General features: G+C 56.5%; 1 long non-coding RNA gene across 2 annotated transcripts in view; it reads right to left on the bottom strand.

Annotated features, from left to right (window-relative positions):
• Positions 1 to 972: 972 nt before the first annotated feature.
• LOC103351609 (uncharacterized) overlaps positions 973 to 26,380 on the bottom strand; it is a 173,718-nt gene continuing 148,310 nt past the window's right edge. For both annotated transcript variants that reach the window (XR_007911368.2, XR_007911367.2), the window contains exon 3: positions 973 to 6,773. This is a non-coding gene — a long non-coding RNA (uncharacterized lncRNA). The remainder of the gene's footprint in view (positions 6,774 to 26,380) is intronic.

Genomic DNA, 26,380 nt, shown 5'->3' with positions numbered 1-26,380 from the left:
TTCTGTTACAGCAGCCTCCTGTGGCTAAGGCGGTGCTGGCACAACTCGGAGAAGCCCTAATCCTGCCCCAGGTACAGGACCTCATGGGATGTGCTCCCTGGCCATCGGGGAGCCTCCCTCAGCCTCAGGCTCCTCCCCTGTTAGCACAAGGTCTCAGCAGCTCCTTGCCGAGAGAATCCAATGAGCAGCTTTCTCCCAAAGAGAGCCAGCATGGGAAAGCCTGGAAACCACTGGCCTTCTGTTTCCTGGGGTGGTCTGATGATCTTGGCTCCGGGTCCCATTGCCTCCCTCTTGTCTGAAACTGCTCCCTCTTGTCTGAAACGGCTAACGTCTCCTTTGTCCAAACTCTTGTTTGCCGGTGTGAATGAGCTCCGAAGAGGATGTTTTCAGGGCTTCTCTTCCCCCAGAGGGGAGCTTCTGCCTGCTTTTCTGCTCTGCTCCCCAGGGCAGGGAGACTCATGGCCGCTGGGGACACTCTCGTCCTCCCGGGCCCGCTTGCCCTGGGCAGTGCCTCTTCTCCTGTTGTCTGTCATCCCCAGGTGGCAAGGATTGACCCGGGTACAGTCCTGCGGCAAAGGATCTGCCCCCACATCATCCAGGCCCCGTCCCTGTGACTTGCAGGGAAAGTTCTATCAGGGTCAAGAGCAGGTGAACGTTCCAGCCCGAGTCTCCAGGAACGGCTGAGTTCATTCGGCAAGTGTGATTGATGGTTTTACATGGGCGGGTCTTGTCTAACCAGGCTGTAAATAAGATCTAGAGAGCAGGTACAATCTCAGATGTGGTTTGTTTTGCCTTCCTGTATTTCTATTAGACACCATGAAACTTGGTAGAAATTTCTATCTGAAATTCTGCCATTTATGTTTTCCACCTTGGATATGAAGCTGGCTCAAAGACAACCAGCCAAAACCAGACACAGACACATTCTCTTTCAAGAACTTCTTCTGGGAAACCCACCAATGAAACAACACATTCTTGGCTGTTCAGATAACACTTTATTGATTACTCATGGGCAAACAGAAAACAGACAAGTTGGTGGTACACACAGTAACAGGTTGTAAACAGGGAAAGTCAACTCCACATCTTTCTTGTCCATCCGCCATGTAAAAGCCACCACACACACATTTACGAGTTCTGAACTTGACATTGTCAATGACCCTGGCTTTGAACTCCGACTCTCACATAAAAGACTTGGTCAAAGCAACGGATGCATTTAAGTCCCTGTTTTCTGACGATTAAATGAGAGAATATGTGAAATGCCCATCACAGGGCCTACCACGTGACCCAAACATGATTGGGCACGGCAAGGATACATTTGCAGGACTAAGGAATGACTTCGATTCTGATCTTAGAGAAGAGACAGGAAGACAGAGACAGGAAAAGAGAGATGTGCTGGGGGCGAGGGTGCCCCCAAGTTCAGGACAAGCATACTAAATGAGATACTAACATGTATGCTCAAGGAGGAGGGGCCGGCATTCTCTGAGTATCTATCCAACGCGAGATGCTTTAAAAGAGTATGTGAGGGGGCGGTCACACATCATTGAGAGGGAGGAAGTCCAGGAAGACTTCCTAGACAAAGAGGCACTTGACATGAGCACAGGATTCATAGGATTTCAGCAGCCCATGTGTCCAACATTTGCTCTTCAAAAAACCATCTCCTCCATGAACAATCAACATAGGATTAGGAATCCTGGTGATCTCAAACAGAAATCATTACTGGAACATGAGTGGAACTTTCTTAATTAAACAGTACCAGGACATTCGCAGCTCCTGGCTGGCATGCGCAGTGGGCGCAGGTCCCCGTCACACTGGTAAGGTGCACCCTCCAAGGGCGGATCTGGTAAAGGAACTGCAGCGGGTGCTCAATGACACCTCACCAGGGGGGTGACCAGAAAGCACCCGCCCATGGGACCTGGGCACCCGAGAACACTGTAGCTTCAGGGCTATCCCAGGTTGCGCTGGGGATGCTAGAAGTGAGAGGTAAAGCCCGTGGCCTATCAAGCTGAGTTCCACTTGGAAACTGGATAGACGGGGTGACCGACCGGCCCCTTCAGTTTGGTATTTCACTCCGTGGGCTCCCAGACCCACCTGTCAGTGCGTCAGGCTGCAACCAGCAGTCAGGCAGGTAGGAACAGTCACCGAGGATGGGAAGGCTACAACTCAGAAACAGCTGCCACCTGTTCTTTTCCAACGCTTGGGACTACACCCACGACGTGTTTAATGAGGGACCAGGCCTTTGCCCTATAGCTTGGCGCCTAGCGTTCAGGATGGAGGGGCCCCATGAGGACCACCTGCCCGGGCTCCCCGCCCCGCCCTGACCTTGAGCCGCCCCAGAGGTTCCCAAGCCAGCAAGGGCCCTGAGCACAGGCAGTTTTCTGCAGGCTCCTGCTCTCCTCAGCTCTCCAAAGCCCAGTCCTGAGACACCAGAAAAGGCGGGAGGCGAGGGGAAGAGGCCCGCAAAGGAGGAAGCGAAGAAGGAGACAGGAAACGAATTTTTCTTTTTTTTTTTTTCAAAACCTTTCAACAGGACTCGATAACCCGGAGCACCCGGTGATCGGCGCCGGACGGCATACAAAAGCCAAGAGGCAGGTCCCAGGACGGGTCAGCTTAAGACTTCGTATTTGCCTTTCTCTAAGCAAACTAATAAATCCCCTAGGGTTTGAGCCACGCCGAGCTCCCAGTTTTTATTTATTGGTCAAAACGGCAGGCAGGGTTTCGTTTCTCTCTCTCTCTTTTTTTTTTTCCCTTCCCTCTCATTTACCCCCGGGGTAAACAGCAGTGCCCCTTCCCCTCCCCCTGTCATCAGCCAGTGTGTCTATTTGCGTTCTCCCTCGACAAACTCAAGTTCAGTGCAACTGACAAGGGCAAACAGCTTTGAAGTACTCCCTGGTAATGGACTTCCCGAGCCACCGAGTTGCTGCCTTTGGCAGCTAAAGGCCCAGGGTAGATGGAGCTCCTTGCCAGGGGACGGTCAGGCACCAGCCGGGCCAGCTGAGACCCTGCCACACAGACAGAACCAACAGGCCGGTCAGGCCCGGCTGATGCCCCTTCCTTGTCCCGTTCTACTGTGGAGAAAACGGAGGCCCCTGAGAGGGCCCGAGCGACGTGCACAGGATCTTGGAGCTGGAGGGGAAGTCCAGGCAGGACGGGCACGCGGGTCCCCAGAGCTGCCATCTCCTGCCAGCTCAGGGCTCTGCTCCACCTCCGTCCCCGCTACCGGCCCGGAATGGGAGGGTCTCATCCAGGGTCAGCCGCCATTTCCAGGTCACCCGAGTCCTCGAGCACAGGGACCTGCTTGGTCATGAAAACCTCCCACGTCTGCTACCACGGCTCTCACACCTTCCCACACAGGGGTCCAGGGCCAGGAGGGAGGACAAACGTTTTCCTATGGGTCAAATTCCTTCAAGGACATGGAAAAATCTTCTAGGGAAGTTGAATAAAGTCTGGGGGTGGGGGGAAGCAGAGCTGATCTGAAATTAAGTCATATTCGTAAAGAACTAAGGCAGGATGAGTATGTTCACGGGGCTGGAGTAATTTTATGGTGTACCTGGGGAATGCGGAACAGAAAGCAACCGGACCTGAGCTCCTAGCAAGCCCATGGCTCATGCATCAAATGGGAAGGCACCGTGGACGCCCGAGCAGGAGGAACCTGCAAAGACGGTGTGGCCTAGCCCCGGGCATTCATGGAAGGCACTAAGATGAGGGACTTTGAGTCAAAAACTGTCTCCTTGTTCTGAGCTTTTTACCAGCGTCCACGCACGCTACCCGGATCCAGAAAGAGGAGGCTGTCAGATGCTGGCGAGAGGACACACGCATTTAGCTCAACATCTCACTAGGAAATGGACATTCAGTGGCCCCCTCGGCAGCCCAGGAACCGCTCTTACAAATTCTGCTGCTTCCAGGTTGGGTCGAGCGTCATGGCGCCTCCTCCCGCAGTTCTTCCGCACTCGGAAGAAGGGCTCCCACCCAGGGCTGGGCCATCCCCGCCACATGTTAGAAAAGGGCAAGGTTGGAGGGTGGTGCCCATGCCCACCTCAGCCTCTGGGATTCTACGTGGATGAGAGGATATAGGGCTGTGGGGGGGGGGGGGGTGGAGCCTGTTGCTTTTGGTACGACAGCAGAACTCCCTACTGGAATCAGAGAATGAGTGTGGGACAGACACGGAGGGGACATCTGAAATGTGCTCATCTTTCAAAAACGAAAACTGACACCCGAGGAGCTGGGCTGGCACCCCCTACCATGGTACCGCAGGCCGTAACGTAAGGGCGAGCCAGGGGCCAACCCGGGGTGCACGGGCATCCCAGGAGTAACTAACAAGGGAGCGGCCTCTGGCTGTCTGCATGCTTGTCGCTACCCTCGCCCATAACCACCTCCCGTGGGCACGCCATGCAAGGCGACTGGGGATTCGTGCTCCAGTGAAAAAACATGGGAGACGGATGCCCTGACTGGCAGGCGGCCTCAGGGGACAGTGCTGTCCTGGAAACCTGGCTTTTCCCAAATGGTGAAAAAGTCTGCACTTGGCTATCAGGCTGTTCTTCCTGTCACAAACACCAAAGAACTGGGCTGGCACAGCTCCCTTGCTCTCTCCCCTAACCTCACCCCGCACCCACCACCCCCAAGCTGCCTTTTCCCAATAAAGCCAACGTCGGCAAAGGTGAGGAGAGGCGGGGAGGTCCCACTCAACACGCTCTGAGCTCACCTCAACGGTTCTCAGGAGACCGTAGACAGAGAGTGCATACTTAGCTCCGATTTACCAGCCCGTGGGATTTCAAAGATTTTAGAGTTCAAAGGCATCTTGGGAAGTTCTCTAGGAACTGCTCTGCTCGCCAGATAAGACCATCTCAGAAATAATAGCTCGCTGTCTAGCAAAGATGTGGAACCTTCTACTTGGTTCCTTACTGCATACAATGCACACCTTGTCCACTGTTCGCAGCAGCTGTTTCTTCATGAACAGTTTTGTTTTTAATGAGAAAGGTTAATTTCTCCCATCTAGGTAGACTAAGAAGGGAATCCCCCAACATCTGGCATGCTCACTCCCTACAACACCCTTCGGAAGGTCACGGTCTCTGTTGGTTCTTCACACCCAGGCCATCACTCAACATCACCCACCCCGACCATTTCACGGTCATCTCATCATCTCATCAGGACTGGGGTCTGATCCAACGGCATCCATCCATGGGTAACCCAGTGGCCAATGGCGTGACCAGATAACAGCCCCACATGGCGACCGGCCAAGCAAACCAAGCACAGCACTCGGTGACAGCAGGCAAAACAGGCACAGCAGGTGCCGGGGAGTCACCCAGTGGGGCAGCCAACGGTTTGCATAGGGCTGTCCGCACTTTACCACTCACCCCTTATCCTAGGCAAACCGGGCGAGGGTCACCCTCAGCCCATCACAGCAGTGGAGCTGCAGAGTCGGCAGCAGTGAGCCCCCGTGCTGAACAGAGGGGCCAGATGACCAGGACGTTACTGCCCCTGCTCGCCCTGGGCACCACTGACAGCAGCTGGCTGTGCTGAATGGCTCTGGGCCTCTTGACAAGGCCCGTGCTGGGCGTCCACCGGGACTGTTCCCTGTCTGCCTTCCACCACGGCTCTGCCATTAGCCAGCACTGCAATCAGCCAGTGACGTGAGCGGCTCTCTGTTCCTCGGCACCTGAGGGAGCCCACGAAACGCCACGGCTGTGACTGTGTGCCAGGGCTCGGCAGCCATCTTTCCCCTCCAACAGCACTGACGCCTGCACTGCTCTGTGTTGAGTCTGAGCTGCCGGGAGGGACCCCAAACACACAGCCGGGGAAACTCCCAATCCTTTCACCGAAACAAGGCACCCCCATTTGCTTTGGGAACCAGAAAGCACCAACGGCTCTGACGCTGCACTGGGGCCGGGTTGCCCCGTGAGGGACAGTTAAGCAACTGTGCTACAGAGCGAAAGGAACAGTGGAGACTCGAGCTGTTGGCAACAGCACACCCGGCGGGGAAGGGGCCCTTCAAAACACCCCAGTCCTGGTGGCTGGCTGCCCTGGCATGAAGACCAGCTTCTGGCAAGGACCCCAACTGCCACCAGGAGAGCAGAGGTCTGAGGGTCTCAGGTCACAGGTGACAGGATGAAGGACAGTGTCCGTTTTTGTCGCACACATGGACACCTGCATGTGACCCAAAGACAAAGTCACGCATGGAAGACAACAGGCTCCCCTGTGGCAGCCTTTGCCGGGGCCCAGAACATCTGAGAGCCGGAAGAACTCCCACGCCGACCCCTGCATCACTCTGGAACCTGGCTGGGGGAAAGACCCCAAATAAGCGAGACGGGATCCGACCCCACGGCCGCCCACAATGCACACATGCTGGCCTCTCTAGACGGAGCAGGAACGAAAATGGAGATCCCATTTGACCTACATGTAGTTAACTATTCACTCAGCATCCGGCTGGAAGAGAGTGGAGCAAACAAGGAGAAACGCCGAGCCCAGGAGCACTGCGGCCCTGGCCAGGGTGTGGCAGGAAGGCCTCCGGCCGCCCGCTGGGGCGGGGCCAGCGTCTCAGCGAAACACTGAACGTCCAAGAACGGAGCCCAGGGCCTGGCCGAGGCACAGACGAGTCCTTCACCCGAGGGCTCTGCTCTCCACCCCGCATCTCCTTTATTCTCCAAAGTAGGAACTCCTGATGGAACCCAGGGTGCCGGCCCTCAGCCGAGTCCTCCGTGGGGGTCCGGGGCGTGGGCTGGGGTCACGAAGCGTGGCGGGAAAGAGCAGCTCTCGCTCCGTCTGTCTTCCCAGGCCTGGACCTGTGGGTGTAAAACAGCATTAAGGTTAGATCTCGGCTTCCGCTCTCTCAACACGTGTTCGGAGCACCCCTATGGTCACGGGGCCTGCCGTTCTAACGTCACAATGGACCGGAACAAAGTATGCAGTTCAGTTCAGGAAGAAAAGGAATCCTGGCGTCTCTCAAGGAGCTCCTGCACTTGGACTCACCACAGGAATCCGCCTGCACAAATTCCACCATGATACCCAGGGCTCATTTTCCAAGCCCCCACCTTATCCAGCCAGCCCAGAGGACCTGGGAACGTCTGCTTCTTAGTAGCCCATTCATGTCTGTGGGATACGGGGCAGGGAGGTGTTAGGTCACCCATTTTGCAGGCAGGAAAACCGAGGCACAGACAGTGTCAGTGTTCTCAGTACAGGATGACGGGAGTCTGGTTCCCCAGTCTAATGTCCACTTTAGAGCTGGACCCTCTCTCTGCTTTCACAGCCCCCCAACAACTAGTCATGGCTCACCCAGAGAGGGCAGTGGTTCCTCGGGGGGAGGGGGACAGGACACTGGGAGACACCTGTCTACGCCCTAACACCGGCAGCAAATCAACCTGGATGCACCTGGGCTCCCCGTACGTTCCCGGCTCCCGGTTCCCGCCCCCTCACTGCGCCTGGCCTCCCATTTCTGAAGAGCACATGTATTTGCCACCACAAATGCCTTCAGATTTCCCCATTTTAGGAAAATCAACTTATTTGAAAGTCAGAGACAGAGAGAGAGGTGGGGGTCGAGGAGGCAGAGATGCCCACAACACAGCTGATGGTTGAGCCTGGCTGAAGCCAGGAGCTAGGAACTCAAGCTGTGTCCCCCTTGTGGGTGGGAGGGACCCAGCCACTTGAGCCGTCACCCGCTGACTCCCAGGATGCACCTTAGGAGGGAGATGGGATGAGGAGGAGCGAAGCCAGGACTTGAACTCAGGCACTCGACTTGGGATGTGAACACCCCAGGTACTATTTCAAAAATGGACGGAGGGAGGGGCCTATTCACATAGAGAAAGAGAGAGGGAGAGGGAGAGGGAGAGAGACGGAGAGGGAGAGGGAGAGGGAGAGGGAGAGGGAGAGGGAGAGGGAGAGGGAGTCTGGGACATACAAGCAGCTTCTCTCTGGGTCTCTGATTCCAGCAGTCACCGTCACCCCACGAGGAAAAACCTTGACACGGGCAAACCCACGCGTTACAGGCACCACACTGTTCAGGTGCTGGGGATACAGAAAATGAACCAGGCAGGAGAACCCCGTCCTCACGGGCTGCAGCAGAGGGGCAATCCCGACTGAGGGTCTGCGCAGGCACCCGAGGCCCCAGGGCAGCAGGGTCGGGATGGGACTCCTACGGATTCCGGAGGCATCTGGACACCAGGGGGGCCTTGAGGGGCCGAGTAAGGCCCAGGGCCACGGGAGCGCTCATCACCGTGGTCCTCGGTAGAATCCCTGGCAGAGGCGATGCAGCTACCCAGAGGGCAGGGCGCGGATCGCCCACCAGGGACGGCAGGGCTCAGGGCGCAGGGAGAAGAGGCTGGAACGCGTATTTCTCTGCAGGGGAACTGGGCAGGCAAGGAGAGTCTGTGTTTTTGAGTCACCTACAAATAAATAAATAAATAAAGCCAAAAACAGCAGCCAAGGTACAGACAGAGGCGCGAGGCGCTCCGGGCAGTGCTCTGATTGGTGGCCAAGAAGGAAACCGGGAGCCTCTGCCAGGTGTCGCCCAGGCCCCCCGGAAACGCTGGACCCGGAAACGCCCCAAACGGACAAGATGTCCCGCTCAGCTTGCTCCGGGTTCCCTGTGCCTCCATGGGCAGCGGCCCGGCCCTCGGCGCTGTCTCACAGGGAGGCTGGAGAAAGGCTTTCCCCCTGGGAGACCCACACAGCCAGCAAATTAATTGGCAGTGGCCGGGTGAATCACACAGCGACTTCCTTCTTGTTGCCAGGCAACCGCATGCACTTGGCAGTGGGACATCCAACACGGAGGGGCGGGTGTTGCGAGGCGCTTGCAAAAATAAATAAATAATAAATAAATAAAAAATAGCAAAACACGCAACACCCCAGACTCTGCTCCCCAGCGCGGGCGGACCCAGTGGAGGGGGCCACGGTGGTGGGCAGGGGTGGAGGAGCACAGAGAAGGGAGTGAACTCAAGGAAGGGAGAAAGAGGTCAGGACGCCAGCAGATGCTAACACTCCCTCCCCCTCCCCCCCTGGCTAGTTGGAGCATTTGTATTTGGCTAAAGACACGCCTGTATTAGCCTAGAGCGAGGCAACAGGAGGCACCAGGGTTAGCAGGCACGGAGAGATCTGAGCCAGTACCTAGCCTTAGAATCCTACCCGGAAGCCCTGCACACTCAGTGTTTTCAGGCCCGTAGCTACGGCCACCAGGGGCTGATCAGATTAGCCCTGCGACCAGGGCTCTCCCCTCTTTTAAAAGTCCCCGACAAGAGTGTACACTCCACGTTTGGAACCCTCTGTGGAAGGAAAACAGGAACCAGGAAAGGCAGGAGAGCAAGGGTTCCTGTAGGGGGCTGGGAGGAGCCTCCCAAGACCCGCACCCTGGCCCCTTCAAGATAGGACGGTCGCCCCGTGGAAGGAGACGTGCTGAGGTTAGGAGGCGCATGGGGACGGGGAGCTTATCCCAGGAGGCCCCCAGTGCCATCACGTGTCCTTATCAGAGAGAGGTGCAGGGAGATGTGATCATGGAAGCCGGGTGACAAGGCAGGAAGCCAGGAAAGGGAAAGGCATGGGGCTGGCGTCGAACGATGGGGGAAGCCTCACTTGTAACACTGGCATCCCACACGGGCACTGGGTCCAGGCCCGGCTGCTTCACTCCCCATCCGGCTCCCTGCTAATGCACCTGGGAAAGCAGTGGAGGGCGGCCCACGTGCTTGGTCCCTGCACCCACGTGGGAGAGCCGGATGGAGCTCCAGGCTCCTAGCTTTGGATTCACCCAGCCCCTGGCTGTTGTGGACATTTGGGGAACTGATGAAAGATACGTCTGTCTCTCTGTCTCTCCATTTCTCTCTGACACTCTACATTTCAAATAAATAAGTAAATAATCTTTAAAGAGAGGAGCCGGCATTGTGGCATAGTGGGTAAAGCTGTTGCCTACAACCCTGGCATCCCATATGGGTACAGGTTTGTGTTCTGGCTGCTCCACTTCTGATCTGGCTGCTCCAGCCCCCTGCTAACAGCCTGGGAAAGCAGTGGAAGATGGCTAAAGCGCTTGGGGCCCTTGAACCCACATGGGAGACCCAGGTGAAGCTCCTGGCTCCTAGCTGCAGCCTGGCCATTGTGGCTGGGTAATGAACCAGCAGATGTGTCTGTCTCTCCCTTTCCCTGACTTTCAAACAAGTAAGTCTTGAAAAATGAGAAGAGGGGCCGGCGCTGTGGCACAGCGGGTAAGGCCGCTGCCTGCAGTGCCAGCATCCCATATGGGCACCAGTTCGAGTCCTGGCTGCTCCACTTCCAATCCAGCTCTCTGCTATGGCCTGGGAAAGCAGTGGAAGATGGCCCAAGTCCTTGGGTCCCTGCACCCACGTGGGAGACCCGGAAGAAGCTCCTGGCTCCTGGCTTCGAATCAGCACAGCTCCAGCTGTTGCAGCCAATTGGGGAGTGAACCAGCGGATGGAAGACCTTTCTCTCTCTCTCTCTCTGCTTCTCCTTCTCTCTCTGTATAACTTTTTTTTTTTTTTGACAGGCAGAGTGGACAGTGTGAGAGAAAGAGACAGAGAGAAAGGTCTTCCTTTGCCGTTGGTTCACCCTCCAATGGCCGCCATGGCCAGTGTGCTATGGCCGGCGCACCGCGCTGATCAGATGGCAGGAGCCAGGTGCTTCTCCTGGTCTCCCATGGGGTGCAGGGCCCAAGCACTGGGGCCATCCTGCACTGCACTCCCTGGCCACAGCAGAGAGCTGGCCTGGAAGAGGGGCAACCGGGACAGAATCTGGCGCCCCAACCGGGACTAGAACCTGGTGTGCCGGCACCACAAGGCGGAGGATTAGCCTACTGAGCCGCAGCGCCAGCTATAACTTTCAAATAAATAAATAAATAAATCCTTTAAAAAAAAAAAAAGAAAAATGAGAAGAAATGAAATGAACGCATGGAGGAAGGAAGGGAGCCGAGGCAAGGGAACAGAGTCTCCCCTCAAGGCTTCCAGAAGGGAACTGCGCGGGAGAGAACTTGACCTCAGCCCCCGGAGCCTGTGTGGCTCCTGTTGTGTTTCCATTCCCCACAGGAGCCTGAAGGTGTCCCAGGGGATGCAGGTCACAGCGAAACGGACCAGGTCAGGGCAGTGAGGCCCAGAATTTGTCTTCGAAAGGCACAGCCAGCACCTGCAGGCTCAGGAGGAGAGAGGCAGGACTCCGCGAGCAACTGAGGCAGGAAGCAGCCCAGCCTGGAACCAGGCTGCTAAACTGCACCACTCGCGGCTGTACCTGGGGCAGGCGGCTTAATCTCTGAAAGCCTCAGTTTCGTCACTGCAGAATCGAGATAGTATTATTAGCTACCTTGCAAAGCTCTTTGGATTAAATGAGATAATACATGAAAAGCCCCTGGTGCATGGTGGATACCAAATAACTGGTAACTCTTCGGATAGATTAGACACGCGTACATGGCAGAAGCTGCTGCCTGCCCACCCAAATATCTATTCCACCCTTTCTACTTCCTAACAGAACCGATTTCTGCTGACATTGCAGCCGTGAATTAAAGAAAACAAAACAAAATTTTTGAAAGACGACATCTCCCAGCCTCCAACGCAGCTGGATACGGCAACGTAACCAAGATCTGGCCAAGGAAGCAAGCAGAGCACTGTGGGAGATTGGGAGCTACTGCTCAAAAGGGGCTGGGGAGCCCAACTCCTTTTTTTTTTTTTTTTTTTTTTGAGATCTATTTATTTATTTATTTATTTATTTAAAAGGCAAAGTGACAGAGGGCCAGGGAGAGAGAGAAAACCTTCCATCTTCTGGTTCATGCCTCAGATGGCCACAACAGCCAGGGTTGCACCAGGCTGCAACCAGGAACCGAGAACTTCATGCAGGTCTCCCACGTGAGTGCAGGGGCCCAAGACCTCGGGCCATCTTCCGCTGCTTTCTCAGGAGCATTAGCAGGAAGCTGGATTGGAAATGGAGCAGCCAGGACTCAAACTGGCACAGAGGGAGCTTATTTACTTATTTATTTTTAAAAATCTGACTGCCTTCTGTGTTCAATACAAACACGATGGCTGGTGCTCCACAGCCATCATGGACTATGAGGAACACCCTGGGAACTCCAGAGCTGCCGCACAGCCGGGGATGGCCTTCCTCTGGCTTTCTGTCACATGAAAGAAAAGGACACTTGTGTCTCAGACAAGTCACGGCTGCTTTCGAGTCTTCTAGTAACCACAATGGACTCCTCGCCAGATTCCCAGTCCTCCTGCAGCACGAGTTCTCAAAGCCTAGCTCTGGGCCAACAGCTGCAGCCTCACCAGGAACTTGGTAGAAATAAATTCTTGAGCGGCACCCCAGACTCACTGAACCGGAAACTCCGAGTGTGCGGCCCGGCAGTTAGGATTTCAGCGAAACCTCCAGGGCTTGTGGGGCACAGTCCAGTGTGAGAACCAGTGTTCTGGGCGAGGTTTCTCCAGGAGGTGCCGCGGTAGTGGGAGACCACCCTGTGGGCTTCAGGACGCTCACCAACATCCCCGGCTCCCACCCCTGGATGCCGGCGCACCCCGGTCTCAGACAGGGCCTGCCAGTGCCTCTAGGGTGGGGAGAGGGTGCCCAATTGCCCCAGGGGAGAAGCACTGCCCAGAGCACTGGCTCTCTCAGGATCTTGGCTGCACCTTAGAATCACCTGGGAAGCTTTTCAAAATTCCAATGCCTGAGCCACACCCAGCCTAGTGAAATCCAAATCTATGAGGGCGGGCCTGAGGCAACAGTTAAAGGTCCCCAGGTGAGTCCAAGGTGCAGCCCGGGGGCGTTAGCAACGGCTGCAGGGGGCCAGCAGGGGCCCAGGGGAGACACGGCACGGAGCTGGCAGCAGGTCCCGCGCACCGGCTGTAGGAAAGACACGAGAAACGTCCCGAGAGCCACAGGCGCTTGGGGTTGCATTCCTGATGGCTGTGTCACTTCATTTCCCACAAGAACAGGGTGGACACCTCTCGGTCTCACCATGAATAACCACGCGAAGCCTCCGTCTCCTCCCCCCAATAAACAAGACACACGCGAGTCAGCCCCCACGAGGTGCCACAAACAGCACCTCACTCAACAGAGACGCCGGCCATCCCGCAGGGAGGCCGGCGCAGGAGCAGGGCACGTAAATTCTTCCTGCAGTGGGGGAAGCCTGCAGGCGCCAAAACCAGGGTCCTCCCACGAGGCCCCGGTCTGAGCGGGCTGCGCTCCCACAAATGATGAACGCGGCTCCGAGAGCGAGCGAGCGAGCTTGCAACCCCGGGCTGGCCACTGAGTGGGGAAGGACCAATGGGGGAGAGTCTCGAGAGAGAATAGCCATAAAGAGGGAGGGAGGCGGCCGGCGCCGCGGCTCACTAGGCTAATCCTCCGCCTGCGCGCCAGCACACCGGGTTCTAGTCCCGGTCGGGGCGCCGGATTCTGTCCCGGTTGCCCCTCTTCCAGGCCAGCCCTCTGCTGTGGCCAGGGAGTGCAGTGGAGGATGGCCCAGGTGCTTGGGCCCTGCACCCCATGGGAGACCAGGAGAAGCACCTGGCTCCTGGCTCCTGCCATCAGATCAGCGCGGTGCGCCAGCCGCAGCGCGCTGGCCACGGCGGCCATTGGAGGGTGAAGCGACGGCAAAGGAAGACCTTTCTCTCTGTCTCTCTCTCTCACTGTCCACTCTGCTTGTAAAAAAAAAAAAAAAAAAAAAAAAGGGAGGGAGGGACGCACTAGCAGAGGAGGAGGAAGTCCTGGGAGGCGGCTTCCTAACCGAGTTCATTCCCAGGCTGCCCTGCTGAAATGCCGGGACCAGGTTTTTCCCTGCTTCCCTTGGCCCAAATCAGTAAGCCCGGGGAGACAAGGGGGGGGATGGAGGAGCAGAGGCAGCGAGTACAGCGAGTAGCAGATTCCAAAGGTCAGGTGCGCCCACTCCTGGAAGGCCCCAGCTGAGATGGCTTCCCTTCCCCCACCTACCGCAGCCCCACCTGCCCGGCCCAGATGGGAGAACCAGGGAGCAGGTGTGCCTCTATCCATAAAGCACGCAGAAAAGGCCGACTCCCAGTGCGTGCCAGCAGCTCAGGTGCAAAGATCGGCCATCGCCTCCAATCCTTTCCCGGAGGGTTCTGCCTCCTCTTTCCTCAGGCCACCGAGTGCCGCCGAGCAGGACAAAGAACTAATGCAGTATTGCCTACCAGCCACGCCAGAGATGCCAGGGAGCCAGGTCGCAGGCCAGGGCCCCGTCCTGCTCCCAGGGGCTTTTACCAGACTGCTGGTGGCAGCATGTGAGTCCCATGGACATCAGACTTTGCTGCTGGCTTTGGTCATTCCCAGTGCACCTGCTGCCCCTTCCTACCCAGCTCTCCCGCCCACAGAGTCAAAACGTGTCTCCACTTGACGAAGACCTCCAGCTTGTACAGCTCCCATGAGACTGTCCTGATTCTTGCAAATGTATGAGGGGCTGTTGCGGTACAGCAGGTGAGGCCACCACTGCGATGCCGGCATCCCATATGGGTGCAAGTTCGAGTCCCAGCTGCTCCACTTCTGATCCAGCTCCCTGCTAATGCACCTGGGAAAGTAGCAGATGACAGCCCAAGTGCTTGGGTGGATTAGAGTTCCTGGCTCCTGACTTTGGCCTAGCCCAGTAAATAGAAGACCTCTCTCTCTCTCTCTCTCTCTTTCTCTAACTCTGCCGTTCAAATAAATACATCTTTAAAAAAAAAAAAATAAGTGAACCTTCAAAAGCTTGCAGATGGGATGCTTGCACTGTGGTGTTTCTCTGGTCCCCTGAGGCCAGTGCATGAGGCACAGTGACCCGACAGCCTGGATAAGACAGCAGGCAGCCCGAGGGGTGAGCAGGGAGAGGCACCTTCTCCGAGGACCACGCCCCAGCCACTTCATTGCAAAGCTCCCCCTACTTTGCTGCCACCGTCTCCCACATCCTGTTCCTCCCACTGTGACAGGTGAGACTCACCTATCTGCCTGGAGTCTGAGGCCCCTACAGGGTACGCTCCAGCCTCACCTCCCCATTACCTTTCTCCTACCTACTGCCCTTGGACAAAATGACCCAGGAGTGCCTGTCAAAACAAAGATGGCGCATTGCCACCTGCCGGGACAGCTCAGGAGATCGGGCTTCCCCACCCGCGAGGCCCCTCTGCGGGGTGGCGGCCTCTGATCCACAGAAGAGTAACTGCCAACGGGCTGCCCTGTGCACACACAGCCACACACGCACACCCCCGAGGGCCCAGGATTCTTTGCACAAGGTGACGCCTGCTCCCTTTGATGCCTGCCGGATGTGTTCCCATTGGGTGAAAACCAGACCTCAATAAAACCCGGCATTATCAAGAGGCCGGGGGTTCGCGATTGCACCAGTCTGTTATCTCTGGGCCCCGGGTGGGGCTGCTTTGCGGTTCTCCACTGAAAAGCACTAACTTCTGGGCAGATCAAAGACGCTTCCGAACCGGCCCGCCTGGATCCCTTGTTATCCTCCCGTGGGGTTGTTCCTAGAGATGGACTCTACAGATAGTGGGCACCCGGGTCCCAGACTCCCTTCTGTCCTCTCCTTATCATGCACCATGTCCCTCAGGGGCCACCCAGCAGCCAACCGCAGGGCCTCGCTCCTCCGCTTCTCAGATGGCCCACTCAGCCAACAGCAAACAGAGGGCTGGGCAGGCAGAGTCCTGGCCCTGCTGCACTACAGGGAACAGGAGGAGAGAGAAACAGCTGCACCGAGACCACGGAGGAGCTCCTCTCGCCTCTACATCAGGCCATGGAGGGGACAGGGAGACGAGGTTGTTTATGATGTCGCCACGTCCCCCCTCACTTGGTCCCTCGTGGGCCTTCGCTGCCACTCACGCAGTGGGGATTCAAGAAGGATTCTGATGTGTCTGGGTCTGGGTCATGGCTGACACGAGAGAGAGAACACATGCCCTCAACGATGGCGCTGTTGAGTGTTTCCCAGCCCCGCGGCATGGACTGGCCACTGGTCAGCTGCAAGCTTATGTTTTTTGTCTTTGCATTGAGGGTGCTGTGCTTATTATTTGACACTGAGAGACACACGAATGGATAGGTCAATGGACGCATATAGATGGATGGAGGGATGGAGGGATGGTTAGATGGATGGATGGATGGTTGGATGGATAGATGGACGGGTAGACAGATGGTTGAATGGATGGACAGACAGATGGATGAATGAGTGGATGGTTGAATGGATGAACAGATGGATGGATGGACAGACGGGTGGATGGACGGGTGGATGGACAGATGGATGGATGGTTGAATGGACGGGTAGACAGATGGTTGAATGGATGGATAGACAGATGGATGAATGGATGGATAGATGGACAGACAGGTGGATGGTTGATGTAAGGATGAACAAAGGAATGGGTGAATGGATCACCAGGAACACAAGCTATCTCACAAGAATGGCAGGACACAGCGCACTCAAGTCTACCAACAGGAAGACAGCACATCTCACCAGAGGGACCTGAGCTTTAACGACACCAGTCAGACCAAGGTTCAAGTCCTGGGTCAGCCTCTTCTCGGTTGTAGGATCCTGAGTGAGTTCCTCACTTCTCTTTGACCCAGGTGTACATCGAGGACAATGGGAGCACCTTCTCCGCCGTGGGAGGTTGTGAGGACTGAGTTCCACTTGCAAGATGCCCTAAGGAATTACTCTGATTACCCCACTTCCCTATGGCACTATCTCTATCAAAACACAGGCAGTACATTTCCAAGGAAGGAAGGACAATACGCCACTTCCAAGGCTATTTTTCTGGTATAGACCTCACCTGAGGAGTATGCAAAAAAGCCCAGATCCACCTTCCATCACCCCTTTTTTCTTTCTTTTTGTCATTAGTAAAGTTGCTCTTAGCACTGGGGTCAATTCTTACCTCTTCTTCTCCCCATGTTGCTTCAACAGCCGCTAAAGATTCTGAGCAGCCACCAATGCAGGCAGGCGGTGGGGAAGCCAGCGGATGTGAACTCAAGGAGTCCCCACAGTGAGCAGTGCCGCTGAGCTACGTTTTTTGTTTTTTGTTTTTTTGTTTTTTTGTTTTTTTGTTTTTTTTTTTTTTTTGGACAGGCAGAGTGGACAGTGAGAGAGAGAGACAGAGAGAAAGGTCTTCCTTTGCCGTCGCTTCACCCTCCAATGGCTGGCGCGCTGCAGCTGGCGCACCGCGCTGATCCAATGGCAGGAGCCAGGTACTTCTCCTGGTCTCCCATGCAGGTGCAGGGCCCAAGCACTTGGGCCATCCTCCACTGCACTCCCTGGTCACCGCAGAGAGCTGGCCTGGAAGAGGGGCAACTGGGACAGAATCCGGCGCCCCGACCGGGACTAGAACCCCGTGTGCCGGCGCCGCAAGGCGGAGGATTAGCCTAGTGAGCCATGGCTCCGGCTCTGAGCTACTGTTAAAAGCTTTAGCTGAGCTAGCACCACAGCTCACTAGGCTAATCCTCTGCCTGTGGCACCGGTACCCCAGGTTCTAGTTCCAGTTGGGGCACCAGATTCTGTCCCGGCTGCTCTTCTTCCAGTCCAGCTCTCTGCTGTGGCCCAGGAGTGCAGTGGAGGATGGCCCAAGTGCTTGGACCCTGCACCCGCATGGGAGACCAGGAGGAAGCACCTGGCTCCTGGCTTCAGATTGGAGCAGCACACCAACTGTAGCGGCCATTTGGGGGGTGAACCAACAGAAGGAAGACCTTTCTCTGTGTGTCTCTCTCTCTCACTGTCTAACTCTGCCTGTCAAAAAAAAAAAAAAAAAAAAAAAGCTTTAGCCCAGAGTAGCAAAGGTGCTGTGCACTTTAGCTGTGCTACTGTTTAACCCTGAAATGCCAATCCCCCAACTCTCGCGTCCGCCCTGGCATCTGCCATTCTTCTAACTGCATCCTGCACGCTGAAGCCCTGCTTTTTTATCTGTCTCTGTCTTGCTCTCTTTAGCAACACTGCAGTCTTAAGGGCCAGAGAAGGCCAATCAGATACACTGCTGGGGGCAGGGGGAGCGGGGGAGCGCCCTGCCCGGTCCTGGTCCTGCACGGCCAGGACACCTGTGTCAAGGTGACGAGGGAAGCTGGGCCTCGGCACCCTCTGTCACCACGAGGCCAGGACCATTCAGATAGTGGGCACCCGGGTCCCAGACTCCCTCCTATCCTCTCCTTACCATGCAACATGTCCCTCAGGGGCCACCTAGCAGCCAACCGCAGGGCCTCGCTCCTCCGCTTCTCAGATGGCCCACTCAGCCAACAGCAAACAGAGGACTGGGCAGGCTGCAGCTGGGCTCTCAGAGGCGCTGGAGGTCAGGCAGCAGGTTCACGGAACAGGCCACCCACACGGCACATCAGGGCTGCTGGATGGTCCCCAGGGCCAGAGCCACGCTGGCCCTCGGCCCTGACGCAGAGGACTCCACCACATGGCCTCCCTCGGGAGGCTGAGAGGAGGAAAAGAAGTGAACTCGGGCAAGAAAGAGCCACCCTTCCCCCCTGGGCCAGCGTCCCTTCTAGGGCAGGGGGTGGGGGCGGCCAGCCTTGCAAAAGGGCATTGAATACGTGTACTAGGCAATGGGCTGACGGCAGCACAGCCCAAGGAGCCAGGAGCTCACTCACTTTCTCTCTCTCCTTCTCTCCTCTCTCTGGGCTTCTCTCTCTCTCTCCAGCCCCCAGATGTGTTTCCAGGGTCTGATGCGAACTTCATAAACCCTGCAGTTTGGGTAGCTTCACACTGTTCTAATTAAAAACCCAAACTGGATTTTCATGTTTGCAGAGAACTTTGACCAAAAGTGGAAGCGGCACAGCCACACAGGAAGGCAGCGATCTCGCTCTTGTTCTCGGGGCGTTGGGGAGTTTTTTTTTTTTTTTCTGCTTCTCCCTTCCCCTCCCCTCCCCTTCCCCCCTCCCCTCCCCCCCCCCAAGAGCACAGGGGGTTGGAGGAAGGAAGCAAACAGAACGTTGGCAGCTTTGGTCTCTGCGTCCCCTGGAGCCCGCGTCCTGTTGACGGCTTTTCTCTTTTCTTTGGTCCTGTGGGCACCGGGCCCCCTCCCCGGCGGGGCAGGGGCAGGAATGGGGGCAGCCGGGCGAGGCTCTGGGAAAAGGAGACAGCGGGCAGGCAGAGATTCTCCGGAACAGCTGCCAAGAAAAGAGCCCCAATGCCTCGGCTGGGCGGAAGGCAACCTTCCCTGGCTCCTGGGCATGCTGGGACCTGCTGGACACCAGGGGCCTGGCTGGCAGACAGGGTGGACACAGCAACCCGAACTCGAATGGGTGGCTGAAGAAGGGGCCGAGGGGGAGGGGGGGTGGTTTCAATGAATCCTATAAATTAGAGACAGAAAGGAGGTCGGCTACCTTCACTTCCTTCCTCTCCTAATGGGAATTATCTCATTAGCCCGAGCTTCCTACAGGCTAACTTTCAATGATTCCTGTAATGGGGATTTCAATCTACAGCCACCTGCCCCAATCCCAGCTGACTCCCAGGACAGTTTAGAACAGCTCTTAAAGGGACAGCAACAAAAAGTCACTGGCTGCATGAACACTGAGTACCTTCATCCTGCCTAAGTATACCACCCTTTGTTCCTGTAAATCCACCTGTAGGAATTGCTTGTGTGTATCTAGACAGGGTACGGTGATGAGCTGAGTAAGGAGACCCATCCCTGGTCTGTGTGTCTCCCACTTCCAACAGGTTCTAATCAGGTTAGCCAGGTTCTAATCCCCGCAAGATATGAACATTACCGGATATGGCAAGAAGGATTTGGTAGACGGGATTAAGTAAGCGATCTTGAGATGGGGAGATTATCTGGGCTTTATCCAGTTGGGTCCTCAATGTTATCACAGACATCCTCAGAAGAGGGTGGCAGACCGGGACTTGACTACAGGGAGGGGAACTCGATGTGACCTCAAGGGCACAGACCAGAGTGACGTGCCCACAAGCGAGGGGATGCTGGCAGCCACAAGAGACAGCAACGCTCGTCCCCTACAGCCCTGCTGACAACTCGACTTTAAGTCCCATTTCAGACCTCCAGCCTCCAGAACCCTACGAAAAGAAATCCAGGTTGTTTTAAACCTCAGACTCTCGGTGAGTGGAGACAGTGGCCTCAGGGCAGTAGTACAGATAAGGAGAAAGTTCTTGCTACAGAGATGATCATCGGAGCCTTAGGTTACAGACAAAGAACAGCACTGGAAAGAACAAAGAACTGTTCAAAAATATGGCACGATCCTACAAGACACTAACAAGCCACAGAAATACTGCATTATTTAATAAGCCTCTGGCAGCTCCCCGCCTTGTACAAGCCGTGGATTTATGTGGGGGGGGGGGGGCGGTACGAGGGTTAAAGATGGTTTGATCCTGTTCTGGGCGGGGGGGAGTAAGTGGACAGAGGGCAGAGGCAGGGGGTCCAGGGCTGGCTCTTTGCTGAGCTCTCTTGTGACACAACCCAAGCCCGCTCACACCCCCACAAAGGAGCCAGCCCAGGTCCTGACCATGCGTGCAGCCCAATGCCCCGGCCCCCACCCCAAGTCTAAGTCCCCTCATCCCCTACAGAGCTTGGTTACTCCTGTCTCCTTGCTCTTTCGTGCCACTCCTCACAGTTGGACGATGCATTGGCTGCCTCTTGCTGCCACAAACCTGTAGCTAAAACAACATGGATTTCTTCTCTCACGGGTCAGGAGGCCACGAGTGCAAAGCCGAGGTCTGGGCCGAGCTGGCTACTTCAGGAGGTTCCGGGGGAGAGGGAGACTTTGTCCCTCACATCTCTCCCAGCCAGCCAGGCTCTGTGGATGCGCCCCTCCAGCCTCGGCCTCCACACTCATCACCTTCTCCCTTAGAACTCTAAGACTTGCCGTTGGATTTAGGTCCACCCCGACTCCAAAAATGACCTTACTGCAAATCCTTACTAATTAATTACATCTTTATTTCTGAATCAAGTTACATTCTGAGATCCTCAATGAACATGAATCTTCTGGGGGCACTTGAACCACTAGAGATGGCCTGCAACCTCTCTCTCTCTCTCTCTCTCTCTCTCTTGCTGTGTCTCACTCTCCCCAACCCCCTTCAGTCAGTCTCTTCCTCCAATCTCAGCAGCTCCACAGTCTTCAGTGATTCTTCTAGGTCCCAGGGGTCAGGCCCTCACAGAACAGCTCTGTAGTTTGCACCCCACAAGGCTGCACCCCCACAGCCTGCCGTCTGTCTGGGGCCCACCAGTGGGGGCTTCTGGAAGCAGGTGGAGACTCCCTAAAATGAATGAACTTCCCAACAACTGGAGTTGCCCTTGTGAGAGGAAGTGGCCCTGGGAAAGAGAATTCCCGCTGTCCAAGTGTTCCAGCAGACAGCACCACCCAGGAAGACATAAAGGACATTACGGGTCCAGGTGGCAGGTGCACCTAGGTGGTCACAAAGAGTTTGAGTTTTATGAGAGCCAAGACTGCACCCAAGCCGCTGAGCCCAGCACCGGGCACTTGGGACCCAGTAGACAGATGCCTACTGCCCTCCATAACGCCCCTTCAACCCTGACATTCCTCTTGTCAACGCAGGCACAGAGCCCTGTAAAGCAAGACAGACCACAACAAAGGAAATGCTACGAACGAATGAGACCACGGGCACCTCTTGGTGTACACACGACGGGATAAAAATCTGACATTCAAAGCACCTCTCTCTCCTTTGATGGCGCAAAGGTGACAACATGGCCAAATCCCACAGATGGAGACACCTGAGCCCAGCACCCAAACGACTACACAGACCAAAGGACTCCGTGCCCCCGAGTGTCTCCACAGGAAGACCTAAGAGACGGGGCACTGGGACCAATGTCTGTGCCTGCCCAAGTCACGAAGGCAGAGCAGCCCAGGGCGGGCAGGCTGGCTGCTGAGCCCAAGCCCAGACGACACACCCATCAGGCAGGGGATTTGTCAGCTGTGGGAGGCCTGAGACGCTCTTAAGCCCCAGGTTGGGACGGGTAAAGCCAGGCTCCCGGAGGCAGCCCAGACCTCCAGCCCGGCTGTGCTGCTGATCACCCTAAGCACCCCGGGCCTCCGTCCCGATCTGGGTGGCCCTTGGCCACTCCCAGAACCTTGTCACATGCGCAGTGATCTCACACAAATCCGGTGGAGTAAGCAAGACAGGTGCTGTTGTTCTTCCCACTTTACAGACAGGGAAACTGTCCAGGCGCGGGGCGACGGCTCGCTCAAGGCCACCCAGGGGGCTTGGGTCCCAATGCCTAGCCCCGGCAGCCAAGGGGGGGGGGGTCTCCATGCCCTCTGTGCTGTCTGGCAGGCTGGACCCAGCGGGTAGCAAACACCAGGGACCGCTCTTTTCTTCAGACACTGGGGAGCCTGACTTGCTAAACCTCCCAGGTCTTTCTGCTCCATCCGGCTCTTCCTTCTGCTCGACAGTCTGGACGTAGAGGGGCCTGGCCCTGGCAGTCGCAGGCCTGGCTGGTGCCCGCGCCTGGCCTCCCAGAGAGGGATGACACACACCTTTGGGGGGCATGGGAGAAGCTGCCTGCTCCGGACTTTTCCAGACGTGGGGAAGGGAAAGGAGAAAGCAGAGCTGATGTGAACTCTCGGCTCCACTCCGGAGCCCAGCTCTGCCCCTCTACCCTGCAGAAATGCTCACGCCCAGGCCTTGCATTTTACTGAGCTCCCAAGCAGCCCCAGAGCAGGTGGAGCAAGAGGAAGAGGACTCCGTTAGGTCGGGAGCCCCAGGTCACGGGGGTATACACCAATGACCCTCAAGTCAGGGCCATGGGAGGTGGCGCAGTTGGTTTCTTTCGGGTGGGGCTCCTGGACTGACACAGCCGACACCACCCTAAGGCATTCGTTGTGGACCTGACTGAGCCACACCAACCAGAACTCCAGGGCTGGCACCTGCAAGGTAGCCCCATGCATAGCCCACTCCTGCAACGCCCAGATCCAGGCTGGCTCCTGTGACCTGATGCTCCAGCAGGACAAAATGAATGAATGAATGAATGAATGAATAAGGTGTGTGGGGGGGGCAGGGGTGCTGAGGTTCCTCCCTCATCATCCTTGTGGAAGTGGCATCCTCTAGGGCCCCCGCGGATGATGCCAGGGAACCAAGGGCTCCATGAGCCAGGCAGAGAGGAACCACGAGAAGGTGCGTGGAGGAGTTTGCAAGCTGTGAAACGCCCAGCTGCCTGCAGCCCTGCAGGCCAGCACCCGGTTCCCATGACACTCTGACTGGCAGCGTTAATAACTAACCAAGCCCCAGACAGGTGCTGGCGGCCTGGCCTTAGGAGTTCTTGTTCGGGGTTGGGAGTGAGTCATTTCCCTTTTATAGTTTGCTAGCAGACTGAGTCACCCGGAGCCTGACCCCTTTGCTCAAGTCGCACACCTTGGCCAACGAACATGCATGCCCAAACCTTCGGCCTACCTGTTCCCCAGGTCAGCTGAGCCCTGTGGAGCTGAGCCCCTGGTCAAGGCCAGACGCTAGACAGTGAGGGACCCGGAGAGGGACCTGGTCCCTGCACCCCCGACTTGTCCCCCACCTTCCTTCTCTTGGGGACAGCTGGCTCACTCACTATCTAGGAAGAGTCTGATGAGCTACCTGAGAAAGACAGGGCCCAACAGCTGGGCACCCATGCCACGGGCCCAGGTAGGGCCGCCTCACCTTTGATCCTTACCCTTAACATGGCTCCCGTACCTCCCCAAACCTGTGCTTGAAAGCAGAGATGACAAGTTATGGAAAGTTCCAGAACTGATGAGCCAGTGGACAAAACTGCAATGTACTCAGCCAGCCATCTTCATCATCCTTGGGAAGGGCAGAGGCCAGTGGCAGGTAAACGGAGCCGCAGGACCGCTGACCCACACCTCCCTGCTTGGGATGCCAGGCGGGGGGGCGGGGCATGTCAGCTCCAGAGGTGGCTCTGGGATCTCAGGATTAATCCCCTGGACAGAGGACACCGACTGCATGTCATCGGAGACAAGATATCCACCCAGAAAAAACCCGAAACCTGTGTACAGTTTTTTTTTTTAAACGAGGCTATTTTCCATGAACATTTTTTGAAAACCTTAAAGGCGTGCATTTCAAAACGTTCTGCACCAGCACAACCTCCTCTCTTATTCCATTTCCCACAGACTGGAGTTTGCTGGTCCATTTTGGGGGTGATCTTTTCTTCCCCACTTCCCTATGCTCTCTCATACGATTGTCTTTGATATTAAAAAAGAGAGAGAGTTAAAGAGAGAGAGAGAGAGAAAAGAAAACGTGGAAATGAAAAACAGGAGGTGAAAAAATATCTCCCCAAAACAGTTTGGGGATTTACTCTCATCTCAACCCGCAGAAAGTCCCACTCGCTACCTGGTTTCTAAAACAGACAATCAACACAGATGACATCAGATCGGGCAGTGCCAGGGGCTCCAGGCAGGTGCGAGACTGACAGGTGAGAAAAGATGACACTATTTCTTTCCTTGGAAGATGACAACCAAGGAGGAGAGCTGACAGCAGAAGGGGAGAGCTGGGTGTGGTGGGAAATCTGACACCCGCAAGCCGTTGCCCTTTTGCTGGAACTCTGCTGTGTCAACGGGACGGCTCCAGCGCTGTGCGCTGAAACACTGCGCTCGCGAGCTGGGGCTGTTTCTCAGGTGTCACAGCCGAACTCGGCCCCTGGGGCTCAGGAAGCTGTGGCTGCCGCTGCTTCACCTCCAGGAGCCCCCTGGACTTTCCAACATGCATTTTGAAATCTGCTGGCTGCAGCCGTGGCTCCGGCTTGACCTTCGCAGCTGGAGCGGGGCTTTCCCTGGGACACACGTCTTGCACATAGCATCTGAGAACGTGGCCAGCCAAGCGGCTACGTCGTCGATGGCACCAAGGGTCCAGATGCCAGCAGGAGACAGACTCCACCCCCGGCGCTTGGCTGGAGGAGCCAAGTGAGTCATGAGGCCTGAGCTGTGACCATGGGTGAAGTGGGAGGCCGGGGGATGCAGCCCGCTGCAGGGACATGAACACCAGTGACTCACAGTTGGACCTGGAGGGGAAGTTCCGTCTGCCAGGGCTCTGGATGGCTCTGGTCCCCGCTGAGCTCATCCCCGCCGCCCGCCGCCACTCAGAACCAGGAGTTGCCTCTTCCTCCCAGAGCCTCAGCTTTTTGCTCTAAATCAGGGCTCCAGCAGGCATCAGCACTTGCATGCCCCTCCCTACCACACACACACACACACACACACACACACACACACGTGTGCGACGGTGATGGATGGACCCGAGGAAAGAGCATGTCCTCCCTGGGTGTCGGATTTCCCGTCTGCAAAGACGGTCCTCGGAGTCTCACGCGGGAGTCTCAGGGGCTGCAAGGCGAGGAAATGACCACTGCGATCGCACCGTTTACGGCACCTGCTCCCGGAACCCAGGCGCCAGGCTCCATCTCCCTCCATCTCCCCAGGCTGCTGGTCTGGAGGGAGGAGAGTACACGGCAGGGGATGTCCCACGGCAAATCGCGCAGAAACGCACAGGGAAAGACGGCACCGCTCCCACCGCCCCTTCCTTGCTCCAAGCGTCTCCGACAGAGCAGGTATACACACACACACACACACACACACAGAGGTTTCTTGGTTTCCTCGGGGGACAGGACTTGGGGGGGAGAAGGGGGTCCTGGCCCCAGGCCCTGGTTGGCTCAATGTATACATGAGCACCGGAGAAGTGCGCTAGAGAAAGGAACAAGGCATTCGCTCCCTTACGGGTGCAGTCTTCAGATGGGTCATCACCACAAGGCTTTCGCCAACAACCCCCAGCAAAACCAGGGCCTCGTGGGGACCTGCTCAGAGAGGCCTGCTGGTTCCGATGCGAGCTTGGCTGCACCCTTAGCTGTCACGGCCACAGAACAAGAAAGACAGGCACGCTGGCTGTCCCCACTCATTCCTGCGGCCATCAAGGCTCCCTTTCCGAGAGGGTGGGGGAAGATGAGAGAAGAAGGCACGAGGCTACAGGACCAGGAGTCCCCACAGGCCACCGTGCTGGGAAGGCCACGTGGGGCGCTCTCCAGCAGGGACAGCTGCTCCATGCGTGATGACATCACAGCTGGTGACATCACGGCTGGTGGCACCCCTCGCTGCTCTAACGCAACTGGAATGAGCGTGTGGGAACTCGATCTCTCACCTCCTAACCTCCTATCCATCTTCCCCGCTCCCTTTGTTTTGTCTTTCCTTCTCTTTTCCTCCTCAGTGGCCTTGCAGGTCGGGGAGCCAAGAGGAGAAGCAGCCCCTGAGATGTGGCACAGCTTTGCAGTCCATCACCCCCAGGAAGGTCACTCTGCTGTCCTGGATGTGTGGTGGGGACAAGAGAGGAAGGGGCGTGGCCCAGCCCCTGTCTGCTAGGGTACCGCCCCTCCCTCTCACTGCCCTGTTCTCCTGGACTTCCACACCAGCCCCTGGGAAAAAGGGCCTTCAAACACTGAGTAGGAACACAGCACCCAGCTCAACACCCCGCTGGGGCTCCCAGTTCCCCAGGAGGGCAGGGCTGAGGCCTGCAGGCCCTGCCTCA

Source organism: Oryctolagus cuniculus, chromosome 17, assembly GCF_964237555.1.
Source record: "Oryctolagus cuniculus chromosome 17, mOryCun1.1, whole genome shotgun sequence".
Taxonomy (NCBI): Eukaryota; Metazoa; Chordata; class Mammalia; order Lagomorpha; family Leporidae; genus Oryctolagus; species Oryctolagus cuniculus.
The sequence above is the reverse complement of the archived record's forward strand: the minus strand, read 5'-3'. Positions and strand labels throughout refer to the sequence as shown.